General features: G+C 42.9%; 1 protein-coding gene across 3 annotated transcripts in view; it reads right to left on the reverse strand.

Moving 5' to 3' along the window:
* LOC126412356 (tyrosine-protein phosphatase non-receptor type 9) overlaps positions 1-23569 on the reverse strand; it is a 796012-nt gene that overhangs the window by 771599 nt on the left and 844 nt on the right. The window lies entirely within an intron of this gene.

A 23569-nucleotide genomic window follows, 5' to 3' on the forward strand; every position in this document is an offset into this window, starting at 1 on the left:
TGTGTGACAAACTCGTCAAACAAAGCAGCACACTGGTTCATAATTTGACAAGCAAGTGAAGTTTGGCAAATTGTTTGATCGCTTAAGGGGCCTTAATTGTAACGTAGCAGAAGTGAAACGCACGATTTTTCCCAGTTAGGTAAACAGCACTTCCGTAACTCTGGGAATGTAACTACTTTTGTAAAGCCGGCTGCTGTGGCCGAGCGGTTCTAGGCGCCTCAGTCCGGAATCGCGCTGCTGTTACGGTCGTAGGTTCGAATCCTACCTCGGGCATGGATGGTGTGATGTCCTTAGGTTAGTTAGGTTTAAGTAGTTCTAAGTCTAGGGGACTGATGACCTCAGATGTTAAGTCCCATAGTGCTTAGAGCCATTTGAACCATTTTGAACTTTTGTAAAGTTATCACTTAATTGTTGCGCATGACTGAATGGATGGATGAAATACGAGGGGAAGTCAAAAAGTTAAGGGACTTTTCAGTTTCTCGCCGTGGCGTTTGGTAACACTGCTAGTATCCAGAGCTGAAGTATTGTCATCTGCAACTAAACTATAAACGTGTCACTCTTATTCCCGTGTTAGTCGTTGTATTGTAGCATAATGTGAAACAAGGCAATTCCTGTGTCGATCTGCACCAAGGAAGAAATGTGGGCAGGGATTCGCTTTTTGTTTGCGGAAGTTTTTAAAACTGCGGAAGTTATTTGTCGAATGGAAGCGCAGTAGAGTGACAGCTGTTTATCGCGAAGCAAGATCTACGAATGGATAGAGCGCTTCAAACATGGAAGAACATCTCTTTGTGACGCCTGCACGACAGGCTAAATATTCGGAAAGTATGTGCAAGATGGGTACCGAAAGAATTGTCAGCACAGCATAAGGCGCAAAGAATGGACTTCTCTCGAAGCATTTGGCCTCTTATCACCGCGAAGGAGATGGATTTTTACAGCAAATCGTTACTATAGGCAAAATGTGGGTACATCATCACGAACCGAAAAATGAAGTTGCGAGCATGGTTTGGAAACAGCCATTATCATCAGAAAAGAAATTTAAACTTCAACCATCATCTGGAAGATTATTCTAACACTATTCTGAGACACAGAAGGTGCGGTAGCCGTTTTTTTCACCCCAAGAGGCGAAACTGTGAACAGTGAGAACTATTGTGAAGTGTTACGAACTAAACTGAAACCTGCTATCACATCCAAACATCGCGGAAAACTGCGAACATGTGACATCCTGCAGGAAGATAACGCTCGGCCACATTCTTCCTAACGGACGGCCAAAAGAATAAAGGATTTGGGTTTCGAACTGCTGAAACACCCGCTATACGGTACAGACGTGGCTCCAAGCGATTTCCATATGTTTGGAACATTTAAGGAAGCCCTCAAGAGAAGAATATTTACAACCCATGCAGGAGTCATTTATGCGGCGCAAAATTGGTTATAGGTGCAACGGAAAACATTTTTTTTTTTTTTCTGACAGAATCAAAAGACTTGTGAAATCTGGACAAAGTAAGCTGAAGTTCAGGGGGATTACGTAGAAAAATAATGCATGCTTCAGTTTTCTAACATCACAATAAATATTCCTTTTTTCAGAAGTCCCTTTACTTTTTGACTTCCTCTCACAAAATTTGTTTAGTGATTAAACTGGAGGACGCGAGTAAAATTTATTACTTATTCTCTTCGACTTTACGGTCAGGGAATATCAAGTAAGGAATATAAACAGATGGCTCATGTGATTACTCTCTTGTGGTTAGTAGTGGAATGAATATCAATGGAGAAGTAAAACAATTTACAACTCTTGTCATTTACTGGTATTATTAAGTACTGTCTGCAGTTTTAACTGAGATGACACTGACATCTGTAAATTTGTTGAACGCTGAAGTCGTAGCTCTGAAAGAGCTGATTAGTAAAAATAACTGAATACCAGTAGTTACGTAGCACAAGGCACGTAATAAGAGTTCATTCTTTCTCAGAGTCAAATCAGAAAGCACCTATAACGAAGCAAGTTCCTCTATAAGGAAACTACGATCTTTCCAAAACTAAAAGGGCAGCCAGCTAAACTGAAATTCTTCGTTTTCTGTTGTTCGCGTTACGTCTAGCTGGAATAGACCTGTGTATTCGTTGCTTAGGGGAAACACGAAATGTTAGTTCACGCTACGTAAAATGAAACCAGGATGAAGTCTTGAAGTAATTAATCTAGTAAAAGAACGACAAAGTTTATATCTGTGCATACAGACTAGTTGGTTATTACGAAGATAAGAAGCGTGAATTTCTGTACATTTTGTGCAGCTACTGGAATAGCTAGGGAGTGAAACGACCACACTCAACGACGGCTGACTTTCAGAACAATAAACACTAATTGAAATTAGTATCTATGTTGCTCAGTAGCGCATTATTTATGCTACACATCGAAATTATCTAAAATACTTCACGTAATTATCAACACCTCTTCACAGAGCTACTAACTGAAGCAGGTGGTGTGTAACAGGTGCTGGGTACTTTCACTTTGTGACTGACTACATAGTCAAACTTGCAATCCTAAGTCGTGGAAGTCAATTTTCCGTTGGTTTGAAGATATTTTTTCTATATTTTTGGTCTGTAGGCGAGCCTCAGGACCTCCACTTTATGTGAACAATGGCAGTACGGTAGCGCGGAAATCACAAGCGAAAGTAATCCGTTTATTAACAATTTAAGTGTACATCATGAAATGAATAAAACCGGGCGCGGGAAAAGCCTCTATAACAATAATCTTCTAACGGATATATTTTTCAAGATATTTTACACTCAAATTAGTAAACAAGTGAATACGTATGAAAGCCGCTCGCGTGCAATATAATAGGACCTATCAGGTTCTCAACTGACGGTCAGAAAAATGGCTCTGAGCACTATGGGACTTAACAGCTATGGTCATCAGTCCCCTAGAACGTAGAACTACTTAAACCTAACTAACCTAAGGACATCACACAACACCCAGTCATCACGAGGCAGAGAAAATCCCTGACCCCGCCGGGAATCGAACCCGGGAACCCGGGCGCGGGAAGCGAGAACGCTACCGCACGACCACGAGCTGCGGACGACGGTCAGAAGGCGCCTACTATAACGGTAGTATAGTAGAGCTTAGAAGAGGCACAACGTCATGGTCGCGATGTGCAGACTTTGTACGCTACCGCACGACCACGAGCTGCGGACGACGGTCAGAAGGCGCCTACTATAACGGTAGTATAGTAGAGCTTAGAAGAGGCACAACGTCATGGTCGCGATGTGCAGACTTTGTAATAAACTTTTATCAAACTTTACTGTGAAATGTTAGGACAGTGTAGTAGAAGGTATTTTTTGATGTCCCTGGTGTCGTCGTGAATGTGTCGGGTGCTTGTAAATTAAAGTGCAGCTACTCACAGAGTCACAATGTGGGCTGTAATTGTCGTATGGCAGCGAAACTTGGCACATAAGCTAATGCATTAATGCGGAACCGAATTATGGTGGAAAAAATTGATTCCTATTTTGGCCACCAGATGCAGATCTGGCGCTGTACACTGTATGACGGTATGACATCCACCATTAGACAAGCCATAACGTGAGTGAACAGCATAGCTATCGAGAGGAGAGACCGTGGGCTGTTAGTGAAACTGTTTTGAGGAAAGGCCCCGTGTCATTAAATGGTTTAAAGAAGATGATAATGAAATTCGAAAACACCGGCGAGCTTAGTGTGGCAATTGGAAAAGGATGGTGTCCTATAGCAGTGGAAGTTATTAACGACGTCGCTGTTGCTGTAACTGACCATTCAGCACGTGCCCCGGGCAATGCTAGTGCTCGTCCGGAGTCACGAGAATTATGCAGCCCATGGTCAACAGTACGGAAAGTTCTGCGGTCTAGTCTACACTGGTACCCACACAAGAGCCAGACGGTGCAGCAACTGAAACCTCATGGTTCGCAGCAACGTTCTAAATTCGCTCTTTGGTTTCTGCCATGGATCAGAGATGATAACACGTGGCCGGGCAGTATTCTGTGGAGTAACGAGGCACATTTTGCGCTACAGGGTTCAGTGAATACACAAAACGGCCGAATCTGGAGTACTGTTAAAATCTTGTGTTGTGCACAAAGAGCCATTGCGCTCGTCTTATGTGACTGTGTGGTGTAGATTCACAAGTACCTTTATTCTCGGTCTGTTCTTCTTTGACAAAAGTACACCCAGAGGGCCTGTCAGGTGTACCACAACGTCTGCACGTTATCGAGACCTCTTTGTACAGCACGTGATTCATACTTCGGAAGATCACAATTGTGTGGAAACCACTGTTTTCATGCGAGATGTAACAACACCTCATGTCGCTTGCCCAGTGAGAGATCTGCTTAATGTAACCTTCCACTAACCCATAATCTCCAAAGGTTTTCCAGACACATGACTTCCAAGATCACCTCATCTAAATCAATGTGACTTTTGGCTCTGAGTATACATAAAAGAACGCATTTTCGGTTTCCACCTGATGTGCAGGCCAGTATACAAGAACACGTTGCTCAGATTCGACCGGAAATGCTGCCAGCAACTGTTCATCACGTCGTTTTACGGATGTAGCACCTCTTCGACGTCTCTCGCGCTCATATTGAACAAATTTTGTAAATGACGGTTAATAATACAATCAACATTATGCTATTCTCAGCAGATCGACGGTTTGTGTCCAAGTCCCGTCTTAATCCATTACATATGGAAACGTTTCTGTACGCCTTTCTTACACTCACAGTGCCAGATTTGCACCTTGTGGCCAAAATTGGAACTACTTTTTTTCAGCGTAAATCGTTTCCGTATTAACTCATTAGCGTATCTCAAGTTTCGCTACCATAAGTTAATTACAACCGACATTGGATCTCTGAGAGTAAATGCACTTTAATTATAACCATCTCCTGGCTTAGACAGAGAATCCACATAACGTAGCACCATCGAATAAGGAGTCCCACAGACGTACTATCATCTACAACAGCATACTAAGGGGACAAAAAACCAGGAGGGAAGCCAGATTGAGCCTAGAGACAAATTTATGAGTACCCTACTGAAAGTATTTTTCCTATTGCAATTCCTCCTAGTAGGCATTAGTGTGACTGGCGGGTATCACAGGCAGGTCGGAGGTCGCAAATTCTACTTCCTTCGTTGTTTCCACGGTGTTTCCACCCTGCACATTGGAGACGGATGGAAACAGAGTTGTAACTTACAGCTCACTACAGTAGCATTACAATTCAAACAAGCGGGATACCTACTTCGACTCTGTGCCATATCCTTATATGGTAGAAGCGGACATAGAGAGCTGACAAACGTTTAAAACTATCACGTAAGGTGAAGTTTCCTCTCCGAGAAGCATTCGTTTTCGCATACATTACTCTATTTTCGTGACTGCCAATCTTACTCTTAGACAAAGGTTTCGTCGGTGATTTCTGCAAGAAACCACCACCATCCCACGCTTTCTGTCGGCAGGTGTGGAAGCAGTCATCAAGGCTAAGGGTGGGCCAACACCATACTGAATTGCAGTATTACCGATGGAGGGTGCCACGAACTTGTAAGTCATTTTCAGCCAGGTCTCCGGATACTTTTGATCACATAGTGTATCTTTCTTAAAGTCAGATAAATCACTACGTTTTTCCATTACGAGAAACACAGCACTGTTATCCCCGTCCCCTGACGCGCCTTATATACCCTCCACAGCTTGTACTGCCACCTGCCGCCTGTGAGTGGTTATTGGACATACCGTCTAACGTTGTCGGTGGACATATTAACGTGACTTGAACGAGTACTTTCGTGTAGCTTGACCCGCATCATTATTATGACACGGCCCGTGCAGCGCTGCTAACAGTTCCACTGAGCCAACCCTCGGTCAGCTGGCAGTGGCGCAGCCAGGGACGAGCGCCGCACTTGTCAGACGTCGCCGGTTGCCGTCCACCTGCGGCCGACGGCCGGTAGGCAGCGGGCACGGCCGCTGTGCTGTGCCGAAGCAGGATATCCGGCGCAGTGCGCAGCCGCGCGCGCGCTCAGGTCCGCACGGCAGACGGTACTGTACGGTACGCCAGCCAGCTAGCTAGCTCTCTCACGGCGCCGTCTCCGCCAGCAGACAGCGTCGGTTCGTGTGTCGCTTGAAGGGGAGTTAGAAAGCCCTATCCCGACAATGTCAAATTTAGTGACAGTTTCCCTGTATTTCAGGAACCACTGTATCCATTGACATGAAACTTTTACAGGACGTTAAACTGTATGATCTGAGTCTACTGAACTACACTACTTCCGATTAAAATTTCTACACCACGAAGATGACGTGCTACAGACGCGAAATTTAATCGACAGGAATAAGATGCTGTGATATGCAAATGATTAGCTTTTCAGAGCATTCACACAAGGCTGGCGCCGGTCGCGTCACCTACAACGTGCTGACATGAGGAAAGTTTCCAACCGATTTCACATACACAAACAGCAGTTGACCGGCGTTGCCTGGTGAAACGTTGTTGTGATGCCTCGTGTGAGGAGGAGAAATGCGTGTCATCACGTTTCCAACTTTGATAAAGGTCGGATTGTAGCCTATCGCGATTGCGGTTTATCGTATCGCGACATTGCTGCTCGCGTTGGTCGAAATCCAATGACTGTTAGCTGAATATGGAATCGGTGGGTTCAGGAGGGTAATACGAACGCCGTGCTGGATCCCAACAGCTTCGTATCACTAGCAGTCGAGATGACAGGCATCTTATCCGCGTGGCTGTAACGGATCGTGCAGCCACTTCTCGATCCCTGAGTCAACAGATGGGGACGTTTGCAAGACAACAACCATCTGCACGAACAGTTCGACGACGTTTGCAGCAGCATGGACTATCGGCTCGGAGACCACGGCTGCGGTTACCCTTGACGCTGCATCACAGACAGGAGCGCCTGCGATGGTGTACTCAGCGACAAACCTGCGTGCACGAATGGCAAAACGTCATTTTTTCGGATGAATCCAGGTTCTGTATACAGCATCATGATGGTCGCATCCGTGTTTGGCGACATCGCGGTGAACGCACAATGGAAGCGTGTATTCGTCATCGTCATACTGGCGTATCACCCGGAGTGATTGGTCACACATCTCGGTCACCTCTTGTTCGCATTGACGGCACTTTGAACAGTGGACGTTACATTTCAGATGTGTTACGACCCGTGGCTCTATCCTTCATTCGATCCCTGCGAAATGCTACATTTCAGCAGGATATTGCACGACCACATGTTGCAGGTCCTGTACGGGCCTTTCTGGATACAGAAAATGTTCGACTGCTGCCCTGGCCAGCACGTTCTCCAGATCTCTCACCAAGTGAAAACGTCTGGTCAATGGTGGCTGAGCAACTGGCTCGTCACAATACGCCAGTCACTACTCTTGATGAACTGTGGTATCGTGTTGAAGCTGCATGGGCAGCTGTACCTGTACACGCCATCCAAGCTCTGTTTGACTCAATGCCCAGGCATATCAAGGCCGTTATTACCGCCAGAGGTGGTTGGTTCAAATGGCTCTGTGCACTATGGAACTTAACTCCTGAGGTCATCAGTCACTTAGAACTATTTAAACCTAACTAACCTAAGGACATCACACACATCCATGCCCAAGGCAGGATTCGAACCTGCGACCGCAGCGGTCGCGCGATTCCAGAATGTAGCGCCTAGAACCGCTCGGCCACTACGGCAAGCGAGGTGGTTGTTCTGTGTACTGATTTCTCACGATCTATGCACCCAAGTTGTGTAAAAATGTAATCACATGTCAGTTCTAGTATAATATATTTGACCAATGAATAACCGTTTATCATCTGCATTTCTTCTTGGTGTAGCAATTTTAATGGCCAGTAGTGTACAATAATTGCATTTCAGCCACTGCTTTCAGAAATAGGTCTACAATTTTTTTATTACATGGTTAAAATTTTGTGTACTTTTTTGTACGTTATCCTAAATAATTTTAATTATACCTAACATTATGTTCTTCTTTTAGTTCAGTGTTTCAGGATATGTATGTTAATACTCCCTGAAAATTTGAATACTCTACTCGAAGTGCTTTCTGAGATTTAGGGAAAAACGCAACAGAAAATCTAAACTTTCAGGAACGGCTTCTAAAGTTTCAAAAGGCTGTAACTCAATATACGCTTAATTTTTTATTTTTAGTCACTCAGATGCACCCTGCACCATACTGTATATCCCTCTTGATCTTTTTCCAACTTTTTTCTTCTTTCTGGACTCCTTAGTGGTGCATACTCTGCTTTATCAATGCAAACCTTGTCCATCCGTTCAAGTTCTCTGATGCAGTATGCTCCAGGTTTAATTCCCATATGCTGCAGCACTTTCACCCTACCAATGCTGCCATCATTAAAAGCAATAACATCATCACTGACCACCCCACTTTAGAGTCTTCATTACAAGAAAAACATATTTTGGTGAGTGAGTCCGTATAGGATTATTGAACGACTCAGTGGGATTTTGAGTCTGACCATGCAGACACTTCTTCAGTTATATAGGATTCGTCAGGTGTCTGTAAGTAGGTTTTATTGTATGTGGGCTGCTTCTGTGTTGGCAGCGCTGTGTAGCGCATTGCACTGGATCTCTGACTGCGCTTTCTTTGTAAGAGACTCTGTGGCTGGTTGGACTCGTTGTTGGAAGTTAATCGCCAGTAGTGTTGGGCAGTTGGAAGTTAAGTCGCCAGCAGTGATGGAAGTACTGTTGGGCAGTTGGAGGTGAACAGCCAGTAGTGATGGGTGTTAGATGTCAGAAGTTGGCATTGGTGGAGGGTAGAGGTCTGAAGTGTTAGCGTAGGCTAACGATCTGTACATGTTCGACTTGGAGATTGAATATTATTTATGATTATATACCTTTGTACTAGATGTAAAATACATTATTTGATTAGCAACAGCATCTTTCCTTTGCTAACCACATGCCCATTAGTAGTTAGTGGCTTTAGTAGTTAGAATCTTTTATTTAGCTGGCAATGTTGGCGCTCGCTGTATTGCAGTAGTTCGCATAATGAAGATTTTTGCGAGGTAAGTGCTTAATGAAACGTATAGGTTATTGTTAAGATTTCTTTTTAGTCAGGGCCATTCTTTTGAATTAATTATTTGAAGTCAGGTTGTAATTCTTTTGAGCAGTCAGATTGCGTTGCGCTAGAATATTGTGGCTCAGTGTTGACATGATAAGAAAAAGTACAGAAAAAGTAGGCTCAGTACGTTAAGTTTTACTCAGATGTTTCAGAATCAAATAACGTAGAAGTTCCATATACTCTGTCATTCTGCAATTTCAGTACAGAAACACTCATTTAAATAAAGAAGTTTCAATATGATACCCATGACTGCTGCTGCGATGGAATGTGTATGCCTGTATGAACTGTTTGAGTACTGGGCATTGCAGTAATTGCAGTATGAATCAGGTCCAGGAGTTGACAGTCTGTAGAAGAAGGTAGTCTGCCTGCTTCATTTTCAACAAATCCTCTGTATTATTTCTAATGCTGTAGTTCATCAGTCATTTTGTCTGTCGGCGCGCCTCTTATGGTTTTACCATCAGAAAGTTTCTTGTCTCTCAAACTTTGTTTCAACTTCCTCAACCTGTTGCCCATCCTCTTCTGGACATGACCAACACATACCGGTTTTGTGATAATCTTCTCACCTTAAGGCTGAAAAATGGCTCTGAGCACTATGGGACTTAACTGATGAGATCATCAGTCCCCTAGAACTTAGAACTACTTAAACCTAACTAACCTAAGGACAACACACACATCCATGCCCGAAGCAGAATTCGAACCTGCGACCGTAGCAGTCGCGGTTCCAGACTGTAGCGCCTAGAACCGCTCGGCCACTCCGGCCGGCTCCTTAAGGCTGAGCGGCTACTACACTGTTATATGCTTTTGAGTCTCCATCACCTAAGAACTTAGTGTAACACACTCCCCTTTCGTTCACAGATCGACTAAAAACTTTAGTAGCTGCAAAGGCCCCCATACCACCACTTGTTCCATCATAATTTATGTCACAGGTATGCCCTTCTTCATTCCCTGACTTACACTTATAACAATGTTGGTTAAAATCTGGAAATCTATAACCTTTTTCATTATCCACACTGGTCACCAAAGCAACAGAATTCTTAGAATCGTAGGCACGCTTCTGCCAAGTGCCATCAAACGCTACTGGTATGTTAGTCATATCATCATTTATTTTAACAGCTTCATTTGCAGCAGCCTTCATTGACTCACAATGCAGCTCCAATAAATCCTATATACTTGTCTATTTTACAAGGTGGGCATGGCATATTCATCACGGCACACATTATTTCTGTTGCAGTCTGTCCTTTGCCAACAGCTCTCAATCCATAAAACCACCTAACATTTACTTCAAAATAATTATCTTTACACTTAGCAGAATTACAAAATGAATCAGTATATTTACAACTGGCACAATTAATGATAAGGTTCCTGTCCAGTCCATTTGATACCTCACTGTCTTCATGTAAACTAACTGGCCCTCCACATATTTTACAACACACACATTCACCTTACACCCTTGTTAAGATGTGTAAATCTATCAGAATATAACCTAACCTACCATTTACATCACTTTCGTTTTGAGAAAACTGTGTATCACAACGTTTTATTTTAATCTTCCAAGCACTAATGGGTGGTTCTCTAGACAATGACGATTTTGCCTGTATTTCATTGTCCGTAACTTCACTCGCCACATGTTGAACACAATGTTTCCCTTTATTCGAAAATCTATTACCATGAAACCCACGTTTCTTAAAAACACTTCGTTTTGGCGTCATACTTCACTTTTTGAGAGATTTATCAATCTATTCGTCATTTTTCCTTGGAAAAACGTAAGCACTTCGACATACAACGCGTGTTTTTACTATGAAACGATACGATACTGTTTTTGACAGTGCTACCAATACAAACACGTAATTTAACTTTTATAACACAGCAATCCACACACTTCTGTATAAAAAATTACAGGTTTCATTCTAAATGCGCTCGCCAAAAGCAGAATACAGACGACGGAACAAAACTCATAATTCGTGCATATGAGAGCTTTGACTAATTCATCGAACAGGTTCGTATCAGATGGCGGAAAGTGAATGGCGCATTCAGCTGTTATCAACGAACAGCACAGAACCGCCAGTGGTCGCGCTGATAAAGGATCGTCCACTTCGAAGCGGGAAGCGTGCCAGGCGCTGATAGGCCAGTACAGAGCTCCTAGTCATTCACTCCCACTGTGTGACTGTGTGTGTGTGTGTGTGTGTGTGTGTGTGTGTGTGTGTGTGTGTGTGTGTGTGTGTGTGTGTCGCTACAGCAGAAAAATTCGCAAGTGAGAGTAGGATCCGCGCGTTGAGGGTTGCGTACAAACTTAACCATGTGTGTAGATAGTTCTCATCCATCCTGGGGCTCGAGAATCTCTATGACTTTTCCTTGTTATCGATATCGATACTGGCAAGCATCAGCCCCGGAATTCCAAAGCCGTATCACAATCTCTACAGAAGCTCCTGAGACTAACACGGACATTTACGAAGCAGGGGACTTCAGCTTATATACGTAGAGAGAGAAGATTTAATAACATATTTTTGATTTACTTTCTAAAATATGACTGCAACTTAAATTTTATATTTGCATGCAGCAATATTTTTTTCTATTGTGCTTTTGACGGATGATGAATGCTGTGTAGGTTTTAATGGCAAAAAATATTTTTATGTAATATAATTACAAATTTTCGGATTTTTTTTTCCTCTACCGGTAGTTGTGCTGTGGAACCTTGCTTCTTGCTAAATTTCATGATGCTATGTCAATGGGACGCACCTTATAGGTTTTGATAAGTGATATTAAATTCTTAGTTTGTGTGGCCATAGTGTCTGTAGTTGCTTTATAATTCTTGAGGGTATTTTTGTTCTGTCGTTACAGCTACAAAAATGCGTGGTTTTTTTCACCAAACGCGTTTCGCTTTATTGAGGTAAAGCACCATCAGTAGTCTGTAATTAAGTTATTTACATTTTGATTTGCTTTTACATCGAAAAACAGTTCGTTAAGAGTAAGTTGATTTGCACTTACGGTGATTTTCGGTTGATTTCTCGCTTACATCGGGAAATGCCGTCTGCTAGCACATCGCTGCTTTTTCGATTTAAAAGCAAATCAAAATGCAAATAATTTAATTACAGACCACTGATGATACTTAACCTCAATAAAGCGAAACGCGTCTGGTGGGAAAAAAACATGCATTTTTGTAGTTGCAACGACAGAACAAAAATACTCTCAAATATTTGATAAGTGACTCTGCAAGTACCAAAATGTGTGACAAATAGCCGTATCTTTTGATTGCATCGACTTAGAAGCGTAAATGTTTTACACCGCCAAGGGACAGTAGACCTCAGTGTGTGGCATAAATTTCAACTTCATACGTCTAGCCGTTCCTCAGAAAAAAAGGTTTCTTAACAGTCTGAGAGACAGACAGGTAACAAAGCGAGCCTATAACCTCTTCGTTCCATCGGGCCACACATGTGGATCTTCCTTCACAATTTTTTTTACCGTAAATAGGCGCATTTCTCCGCTTATAGACATATGGTCCTTGGGTATGGACCTTCTACTTCTTAGTTTCAAAAACAGGGCGACGCATCCTGTAAGGAACGATTCATATGTTAGCTTGCACAAAATGTTACTTCTACAAACCTCTTTCCTTCTGCCTCTGTCTCTGTCTCCACCATATCTTGGCAGCTTAAAAATTTTAGGGGGAGGGGGTTCAACTTATTCCATATACTCACGCCTTTAAAATTTCGGTCCAAAATGCGCCCTCCCCTATAACTAACTACATGTCAAAGTTCGCTGGTCTGGGAGGATAACGCCGCCCCCCCCCCCTTCAACCCCAAGCTTGTGTATGGTCCCGACTCATCTGTAATTCTCATTTATACCGTCTTCTCTCCCTTTTCGTCCCACTGCTTGTATCGCCATCCTTCTCTCTTTCTCTTTCATTGCCATTGACTCTCACTATCAGTACCTCCTCTTACTTTGGCTCACAGAACTATTGTCGTATTCCATCTTTCCTTTTCGCTGACACTTTCTCCCCACCCCCTCTCTCTTTCTCTCCCCCTTCCCCCCGCCACTTTCACTAGCACCTCTCTTCTTTCACCATCACTGTCTCTCTGCAGCTCTTTTTCAGCACAAAGATGCGCAAATGATTTGCATGCCAAAGTTTTTGGTGAAGAATACGGGTTGAGAACTGTGGAAAATGGTACTCCATATTTCTGTCATAGTCTTTTAAAGAGGAACGTGGACAGGAGCATTTTCCGCTGGTTCCCTTCTTTTCCCTGCAACAGCTGGGTGTGCTGCTTATATGAAATGCTTCTTTAGGTCAGTAAATACTTCGACACATTTACACCGGGTATCTGTGCCAGAGGTATACACAAACAAACCATTATAACGAAAGAATTCGACATTTTATGTTGTGTGGTAAATACACACACTCCAAGATGTGAACCTCGTAACCCTCACCATCTCATGAACAAACAACAAACGGGGGACCACACTGAATTCTACCAACATGCTGGAAATCACTTTTCGTTCGGTATTCAGCTCCTTCAGCGATTTTGTTTTCATCTCATCAATGGTGGCAAAACAACGTCCTTTCATGGTTCTCTTCAGCCTCAGGAATAGAAAGAAGTCGCTGGGGACCATGTCGGCGCATACAGTGGTTGAGACAACGTAACGGTTTTGTTTCTTACCAGAAAGTCACTAATGCGCGTTGAGGTGTGAGCGGGAGCATTATCGTGAGGCAATTGTGGTTTTGCCACATTTCTGATCGTTTTCTTCGGATTGCTTCACTCAAACGACAAATAAATTCCAAGTAGTATTTCTTTTTGACCGTAAGAACATAAGGCAGGAACTCATTATGCACTATCCCATTTAATCGAAAAAAACTTTGAGAGGACCTTCACACGTGAACGAAACTGTCGATATTTTTTTTTTTTTTTCGATCTTGACTCTTCAGATAGTTTCCATTGGGACGATTGGGCCTTGGTTTCGACGTCATACCCTTATACCCAAGTTTCGTCACATGTTATAGCCTTTTTTACAAGTTCTGGATCGTTGTCGACTTCATTAACCAATCCGTAAGCAACTTCTACGCGACGTCGTTCTTGGTCGAAATTCAATAATTTCGGAACAAAATAATTGCTTGGCATTAGGGAAAGTATACAACGACATCGTCAGCAACCTCTTAGATGGTGATTCTGCCATGTTCCAGAATCATTTTCTTTACTTCTTCCACACTGTCGTCAATGAAATTGCGCAGATCGATCGGCTTCGGAGACAAACCAACGTAAAGCGAAAAGAAAATTATACACAGTGACAAAGTATTACTACAACCACTTGACGAGTTTTTGTGCCTAGCGAGGTCGAAGACAACGACTGGAAGGATACCGAAATATAAATCTCTGTAGTGCTTTGGGCGTAAACTCAGTCTGTATTATCAGTTCTGATTTACGCTCTTTCATGCAAAAACCATTCCAAAACTGAGGGTGTCTGTATATTCGTGGCACATGGACTTGAGAGAAATTAATAACTGTCACAACGGATGTTTTGTGACAGTGAGACGGAATCGTTAAAGCAAGCGTTTTCAAGTATTTGACGTCGTCTTTGATAAACCCGCGAACTTCACAGACCTTTCCTGAACGTGGCACAACACAATCCTATCAACTGAAGTTGTAAGCACCTCTCTAACTTACCTCTCGTTAGATAATATTCTGACGCTCTTCCTAACGTTCGCGCAGGGAGTGAGCTCATAGACTTTTATTGATGGTAGGATCCTGTTCTAGCAGCTTCACGAAACGTTTGCGACTTTCACTGATTCTCGAAGAAATCGTTAACTACCGTAAAAGGCTATACATATTTTAATGGTTCCGCCTCAATTCCATAAAACATCCATCGCGTCAGTTATTGATTTATCTAAGAACCATAGTCACTAATAAACTGGTTGACTGTTTCGGACACGAATTTCCATCCGAAGTTTATTTTTCTTCTGGAACCCTCTAAAATTTCCAGCTTTTTTGGGTATACATGACAAAAATAAACTGCAGATGGAAACCCGTGTCCGAAACCATCGTCCACCTAGGCAAAAGAGCTTCGCATTCATAGGAGACACTGTTGTCTATGCAGCAGTTAGCCCCATCTTCTTTACTGGTGATCGTGGGTGGCGATCACTGTATAACAAACAACATTGCGAGATGTTCTGCCTACGGCCCGTCAGCGCACAAAGTCACGATTGTTGCCGAAGAGGTGGCCTCGAGACGACCGCCGGCTCCTATAGCTTCGACGCTGCGCAGCGTCGTTAGATGACGTTTCCGGACACGGGTTCCGATCCTCGATTTGGTCCTCGAGACACTCTCTACAACCCCTCTATGTTTATCCTAACATTTCTGGGACACCCTGTGCGTAGCTACACCGTGCAACAAATTGACATAAAATGGGTAAAAGTGAAGTACCTTTGTACCTCACAATTTGTCAAGCGAGCAATGGACAGATGCAAGTTGGGAACTACTTGGAGGGGGGGGGGGGGGGGGGGGGAGTACCAGGAAAGTGATTGGAGTGGAAGGGAAATTAAAAAAAAAAGAGAACAGGAAGACAAAAGATGTACCAGGAATCTCACTCACGTGGAAGGAAGATTAAGTTTAACTTCCCGTCGCCAAGGATGTCAGTAGAGACGGCGCACACACTCTGCTGACACAAGTGGTGCAGGAAACCGAAGAAACTCTGGAGGGGGGAAGATGTAATTACGACTCTAAATTATAACAAAGTGAATGAGTGGTAGGCAGAACAAGAAAGGTTTAGGCTGGGTTCCAAGTGATAAGTGAAGACCGAAGCAACATACTAAATGAAGGTGAACACATGACGAGAAAAAACATGCAAGACCACGTGGACACGTACAGCTGAAGACGCTAATACTTTGATAAATCTGCTAAAGGTCTACAGCCAGCAGTGGATCTCAAACTGATGATAATGATAATACCCTGTGCTGGAATGACACTCAAGGAAGCCGAGGAAGTTAAAAACTTTGATTAATATTCCAGACTTACAAATACTGAATTTCCAGATAAAAGCTGGACTTTCTGTTGTGACGGAATAACTGCTATGATTATGATTATTATTATTATTATTATTAAGGATAAACTGAGGGAATCTTGCAGTAAACAATCCAGTGCAAAGGAGAAACATCCATACATGACACGAATTGAAAAGATACTTGTATAATGTCAGTCTTACGAACGTTGCAACATTTCTCAGACAATTGAACTCCTTCTATTAACTGCATTTTCTGAGTAGTGCCTTCTCCATAACACTTTTTTCAAAATCATTTTGCGGATTTTCCTCCAACATCTCCATCCTATGCTTATACTTCGAGGATTACTTCCGCACTTCTTTGCCTAATGTACCTTTATTCTTCAGCTCCTCTTTGTAAGATCTCAGCATACCCCAACCTTCAGTCATTTTCACTATTCTACTTTGCAGTTCTCCGTTCTCACAATATGTTTCACTTTTGTACTTCAACATTCCTACGTACAGGACAGGGAAAAAGAAAACCATCCAGCACGGTAAGAGGGACGAAAACAAAACTTCACACGTTGAGAGGGGATGTAATGTTATTTCAGTGAATACAAAATCGAGTCGTCAAATTTACAAAGACGGCAGTATGAATCCATTTACCAGTATGACGTCGCACCCCTTCTGGCCTGTATGCGAGCACTGATTCGGTTGGGACGGGTATCATACAGGTGTTCCAACCTTCTTTTGAGACAAGCTCAAAACTATTTTAACTGGTCGTTGATATACTGCAAAATGGCACTGAGGCGGAGTCGATGTCCGAGCTGATCCCAAACATGTTACGTGAGTCAGATCTGGTGTATCTTCCTGGCCACGGGAGTATCTCGACATCACACAGACAGTTCATAGAAACATGGGCCATGTGTGGACGAGCATTGTGCTGTGGCAAAATGTCACCACGATGCTGTCACATGAGAAGTAACACGTCAGGACGCAGGATGGCCGTAGGGTACAGATGCGCCATCAGGGTTCCTTCAATAAGCCGCAGCCTGAAGTCATACCCGTAGGCTCCCACACCATAACGCTAGGAGTAACAGTGTTGTGTATGTCCAAAATATTTGAAGAATGATACCTCTGCCTACGTCGACTTCATACTTGTCGACGATTGTTACCTGGTGTATTTTAGAACCATGACTCATTGCTGAACAGAATACGACGCCTTGCATCAGCATTCCATTCTTCCAGTCACGGCACTACCCCAAATGGAGCCATCTGTGATGTGGTGTCAAAGGTAACCTTCACATAAGAAGGTAATTCCCTATTCCGGCTACTGCTAGTCTGCAACCAATGGTGTGGGAGGACAACCGGTCGCTGTGGCCGACCGGTTCTAGGCGCTTCAGTCTGGAACTGCGCGACTGCTACGGTCACAGGTTCGAATCCTGCCTCGGGCATGGATGTGTGTGCTGTCCTTAGGTTGGTTAGGTTTAAGTAGTTCTAAGTTCTAGGGGACCGATGACCTCAGATGTTAAGTCCCATCGTGCTCAGAGCCATTTGAACCATTTGTGGGACGACACAGAATGTAGCAGGGGGTTCATTATTGTTCTCGGACGGTAGTCGCAGATGTGATTACGATGTGCTAGGTGCACAATACAACCTCAGTTCCTTGTGGTGGTCAGATGTGGTCGCCAGAACTTTTAACGACGAATATGCCAGCCCTCACTTTCCCACGCAGTCCAACATCGGGCCACTGTCACATGAGAATGCCTCACAAATCTGGATATTGCTCGATTCGATCTGACGGGCAAACAGAAACCCACAATGAGGTCCCTTTCAGACTCGGTATAATGCTGATAACGCTGTCCAACACGATTATGGCGCACCCCCATGCCCTTCACTGCGATCACTCAGCATCTGACGCTATTCACGCCAAGGTCTGGTGACAATACTAAGCACAAACAACACTAACACTCCGTTCTATCTGTCACAGAGAATTTCAATTCCGACCATTCACATTCCCGCCGATGGTATGTAATTGTACGAAGTTACGCGGACATATGACCATGTCGTCTCGATGCTGGAGTTTTTTTTTTTTTTTATCAGGCACTGTAAATACTGAAATGGGGAATTAGCCATAACGCCAAATTTTTTTCTCAAAATTTTTTTAATGACAATTACAGGTTACGCTGTAGGACAGTTCTCTTTTAGCACCAAAATAAGTTAACAACTAATGCCGAGTATGCTGATTTTTAATTATCACAACCAGTAAACGTTAGCTATTCCTGTATTAGCAGCGACCCTATGCAGCAATTATTAGACTACTTCATTTACAGCTCTCTCTTTTGGCATTTTTCCTACACATTGTGGGCGATTCTATTCACTTGTATGGGTTTGGTACACTTCGATTGAAATCAGGGGAGGTAAGGGAAGAATTATTAGTAAACTATGTAATGACATAGTCGACAAAGGCAAGCACAAAGTACCGTGCAGATTCTTTAGAGTTCTGTCAAGATGATGCAATACAGAAGGTGGCATTCACGAGACCGCTAGTAAGTTTATACTCCACCTCAAAAAGTCGCGCCAAAGCATAACAAGTGAAGGTCGGGAGGCGAATGTTTATTTACACAAATGTGCACACGATGACGCATGCACGCCTCGCCAGAGCGCCATGGTACGTTTCGTCTCGCGGAGAGGAATTCAACAGACTCCTGTTGAGATGTAAAACGGAAGGAGGGATAATGTTTGACGTCCTGCCTCATTGTGATCATTCGAGACGGAGTATTAAGCTCAGCAGGCCAAGGATGGGAGAGAAAATTGGTATTGGCCTCGTTAAAAAAAATTAAGTATCCAATCCCATACCCGTGACAAAGCCATTCTCCGCAATACCCCCCATTCTTCCAGCAGTGCTAGTCCCGCACGTTATGCATTCCTGTGAAGTTTGTGAGATAGGAGTAAGACGTACGGCCGGAGTAAAGATGTAAAGGTGGGTCTTTTAGTCGCGTCTGGATAGCTTTGCCGGCGCAGCATTTTCCTGCGGAAGGTAAAGGTTCCGCGTTCTAGTCCCGGTCCGTCCCACAGTTTTAATCTGCCCAAAAGTTTCAAATCACCGCACACTACGCTCCAGAGTGAAAAATTCATTCTGGAAATTGTCCTCGTGTTGGCCCGAAATGATTTAGGAAAGTAGAGGGAAACCCAATTCCGAACTATCTTCAGGACTTGAGCCCAGCTCCATCCAAATCCGAGGTGCCATTAACTTCCGCGTCAGTTTGCTTGGTCGGGTCTGTTGATAACGGGACCCTGTCCAGCAAGAGCTTCAATGTTCAGTATTTGATCATATGAAGAGATTAGGTTTCAAATACTGACACAGTACATCTTCGTCAAACATCTCGCAGTGAGCAGTGCCCGTTCTTGACGGTTTATCACTACTCTCGTTATCCGAGGAGAGGATCACAGCTAATCTTCATTGAACCAAGAAATAGCGCAAACATAAAATAATGAAGTTTTAAGCGCTACGATAGAAGAAGAAGAAGAAGAGGAAGATGATGAAAAATATTCTAATTGGAGTGTTCTAAACTGACAAGGGGGTATGTGCAGGGCTTGGACAAGAATGAAAGTGACAGAAGTGGTAGTAGCTCCGGATGGCCAAACGCGATCAGAAAATAATAGTTTTGGCGCGGGTCGGGCGAAGCATGAATGTTAGTGTGGTTTCCAATCACAGGTTGGCGTAGTGGAAGGATTGCAAAACGGTAATCAGAGGGTCGTGGGGTCTAGTCCCAAACAAGAAACTTCATTTTGAATTTTTACGTTACTTACAATGCAAACGAACCGAAATAACGCTCAAAAGATTCCATTTATTATCATAAAAAGCGTGAAAAGAAAAGGCAAAGGAAAGTTTGGGATTGCAAGTAAATCTCTAGGAAGAAGGGATCGTAAGGCACACACGAGAGCTGGGTGTATAAAGTAAGACACTTTTATCGTGTTTCAAGATCGAGGATTGCCATCATGTAGCGTTAAAATGATTCCCCTCTAAACGCACTCCGCTAGTGCAGCGTGCGACGTCTGTTTCTATATTCGTGTAAAGAATTTGAGAAAAAAGTTTAAGAACCGCTCTCGTTTCATCTAGAGGGGAAAAAGAAATAATACCCCAAGTTTATTTTTGTGTGGAAACTTTAAAACAACTATGAAATTGTAAAAATGCATTCATGGCGTATGTAAAATGGTGAGATAATTATTGCTTCCCCAGTACGTGTAAATCAACTGTAAAATAATAAAAGTGTGTAATTTTATATTTGAAATTTTCGTGTACGCCTTATAATCCTTTCACGGAAATTTATTTTCAATTCCAAATTTTTCTTTGCCTTTTCAAGCCTTTAAGCAAAATAAATACAATATACGTAGCATACTTCGGTTTATTTTCATGTCAAGTAGCGTAAAAATTTAAAATAGCAACAAGTTTCTGCATGGAGACTCGACCCCATCACCCTCCGATTACCGTCCTGTACTGTTTCTTTTGCGCCAACCACTGCCTGCGAACTATGCTAACATTGGAACATCCGGCGCTAAAAATGCCTGTTTTTCCTAAACGCTTGGCGATCTGGAGTTTACACTTCTATCACTTTCATTTCTGGCCAAGCCCTGCGCGTACATTAAATCTGGACGAAATCGGTGATGTCGGGTCGGCATGGCACCTCTAGTGAGTAGTCAAAACCTGTAAATACTGAATACAGCACATATTTGACTCCGTGTGAGCAGTGAAATATGAGATGGAAGCTTCGTTGATTAAATTATATTTTTACACAACTTCAAAATACTCTACATTGCTGGCAAATTTGTCTGATCCACTTATCCCATTTATTAACGAATGCAGAAGTTTTAGTCACATCTGCACCTCTTTCCTTCAGCTCTACGAATCACTATTCTGTATTTATAAAAGTGTCCATCTCCAATTTTGATACCTTATTGTGATCGGTCATTAACGTCTGCTACTCACACTGTACGGTTCACACAAGCTGAAAGCTAGCGCAGTTGTGCCTGTCCTTTACGTCAATCTAGACACAATCTGTTCGTTATCTCTGCACGAATTCTGCTTATCTCGTCAGGCTACCGCAGTATTAGACCACGCCTGCCTTTCTCTCTCCCATTTTGCGCTACAATTTCTCACTTGTTAATCCGTAGGGCAAGCTTCCCACTTTCTACGCCTCGCAGCAGAGTTTATCGCAAAATTTCAAGAAGTTCCTGTTTGCAACAAGCTGAGGAAAAGACGAGTTCGGTAGAACCTCTCGCTGAGGGCGAACTTTGGGAGAAGGGCACATGTTCGAAATGGGGATGGTGGGGACCGAAAACTTTCACGTACTTTCCAAAGAAATCATCCTGACTTTTACCATGAAGTATTTATAGAAACCACAGAAAGACTTTAGTTTAGTGGGCGAGCAGCTCTAGGCGCTTCAGTCTGGAACCGCGCGACCGCTACGGTCGCAAAATGGTGCAAATGGCTCTGAGCACTATGGGACTTAACATCTGAGGTCATCAGTCCCCTAGAACTTAGAACTACTTAAACCTAACTAACCTAAGGACATCACACACATCCATGCCCGAGGCAGGATTCGAACCTGCGACCGTAGCAGTCGCGCGGTTCCGCTACGGGCATGGATGTGTGTGATGTCCCTAGGTTAGTTAGGTTTAAGTAGTTCTAAGCTCTAGGGGACTGAAGACCTGAGATGTTAAGTCTCATAGTTCTCAGAGCCATTTGAACAATTTTGAACTTTAGTTTAACTCTAGTCTTCCTGAAAGCGAGTTCTTCGCGCAACTTCGCTGGGTGTAGAAACCTGTTGAGTATTCTGTAGTTATCAGTGCTTTTTATACTTTCTAATTGTACGATACAGACCATACAACGTATATTTTTCAACGTGTGCGTGCTTTACTCGGCCATCATAACTAATATGGTATGGCTACCGCACGAGATCTTTTTATGAATTTCACAGACGCCTTACTGCTTACTGACACAAACACAACGCTGGAGCAATCTGCAGTTGACGCTTAGTGAAGCTCCGTCACCAAATTCTAATATTCCACTGTGCAGGCAAGTTCAGTTTTTGCTTCCGTGACATTTGAATTGGTCGCCAGCAATCATTAGAATACAACGGAATATTATGAATGTAAGTTTCGAGAAACTTTTCTCAATTTTTACGTTCATACTGTCAATTACTAGCCGTAAGACGCTTGTCGAATACGAAGCGAAACCGGTATCAAAAATGACGAGCAAGTATGTACATTACACGGTGCAATACATGCCGTATACCTTATAAACTATCAACTTTTCCCGTGCTGTCTCAGTTTAAAACGCGATCAAGCATGGAAGTATACAGCATCACACAGACACAATGTACGTTTTTGTTTTTAGTTCTGAAGATTCTGAGGAAAGGCAAGACGGACGAAATGTACGTAAGACAGATTCAATGCGGTACTGTTTGAGATTAATTTGATATTGTTCGTTGTTTATCGACCTGTACCGGAACCCAAATGATGGAACTGTGTGTGACACGTTCACCAGGGGGCGTGGCGCTCTACGGATTGAGCCGTGTCATTTCAAACAGACGGTTAATACAACAAATTAGCTGTATTACCACGAACGCTGTTCAGAATTTTAATTTGATTGCCCATTCAGTAGAAGCTGTAATGGAAGGTCATACTAAATACCCTGTAGATAAATAAACAAATAAATCATAGGCATTAAGACAGAACATCGCAAATGTGTCATTCTTTTCAAAGGACGTTTCAGGACGAAAATAGCATTGGACGAACATCTTTTCTGTCATGATCTGGAGTTCTTAACTACAAAAACTATCTTAGCAAATGAAACTTAGTTTGCCAGGCCGAGAAGCTGCATATCCATGAGACGCTGACGACAAAGTCAGCTAAGCATTTGCATCATTTCATATATATAGCAATAATCGTTTCTATCCGTGGTTAATTTAAATCTGTCTATACAAAGGACTGATTACCAGTTCATATTTTTCTTAAAGCAAGCTGTAGCCCCACCCATAGTATACCCCTCTGCAGACAAGAATTCAGATTTTCTGTTTCTTCTCAACTGCTTGGAATCCAAAACAAATAAATCTAATACATCAGTTGTACCAAGTTCACCAGTAGGCTATACGCAAGCGGGGATAGTATTCATATCAAATCTCAAGGTCACCGCGAATCGACGACCCAGTGGCACATATTTGTTTCTTACAATTCCAGACATCGCCAGAATTTTGTAAACATTTGCGCCATTTCTGGCTATTTTTGTATTATCTTTTCGAGTGGGACTGATTTTGGACTGTGCAATGCAGTGTTCGGTGCACGCATTTCGTAATGATAAAATTGCTTTGAACGTGACAGGTAGGTCTATTAATACGTAATTCGTATGTGCTGTTCTTTCTAATTTCACTTAAGTATCACTATTTATCAATATAAATTATGCCGCTTTCTTGCCACTGTAAACAGAACCGTAATTTCTTTCTTTCTAAGAGAGGAAAGCAGAACTGCTCCATAACAAGAATAAAAAT

The sequence above is a fragment of the Schistocerca serialis genome, chromosome 7 (genome assembly GCF_023864345.2).
Source record: "Schistocerca serialis cubense isolate TAMUIC-IGC-003099 chromosome 7, iqSchSeri2.2, whole genome shotgun sequence".
Classification (NCBI taxonomy): Eukaryota; Metazoa; Arthropoda; class Insecta; order Orthoptera; family Acrididae; genus Schistocerca; species Schistocerca serialis.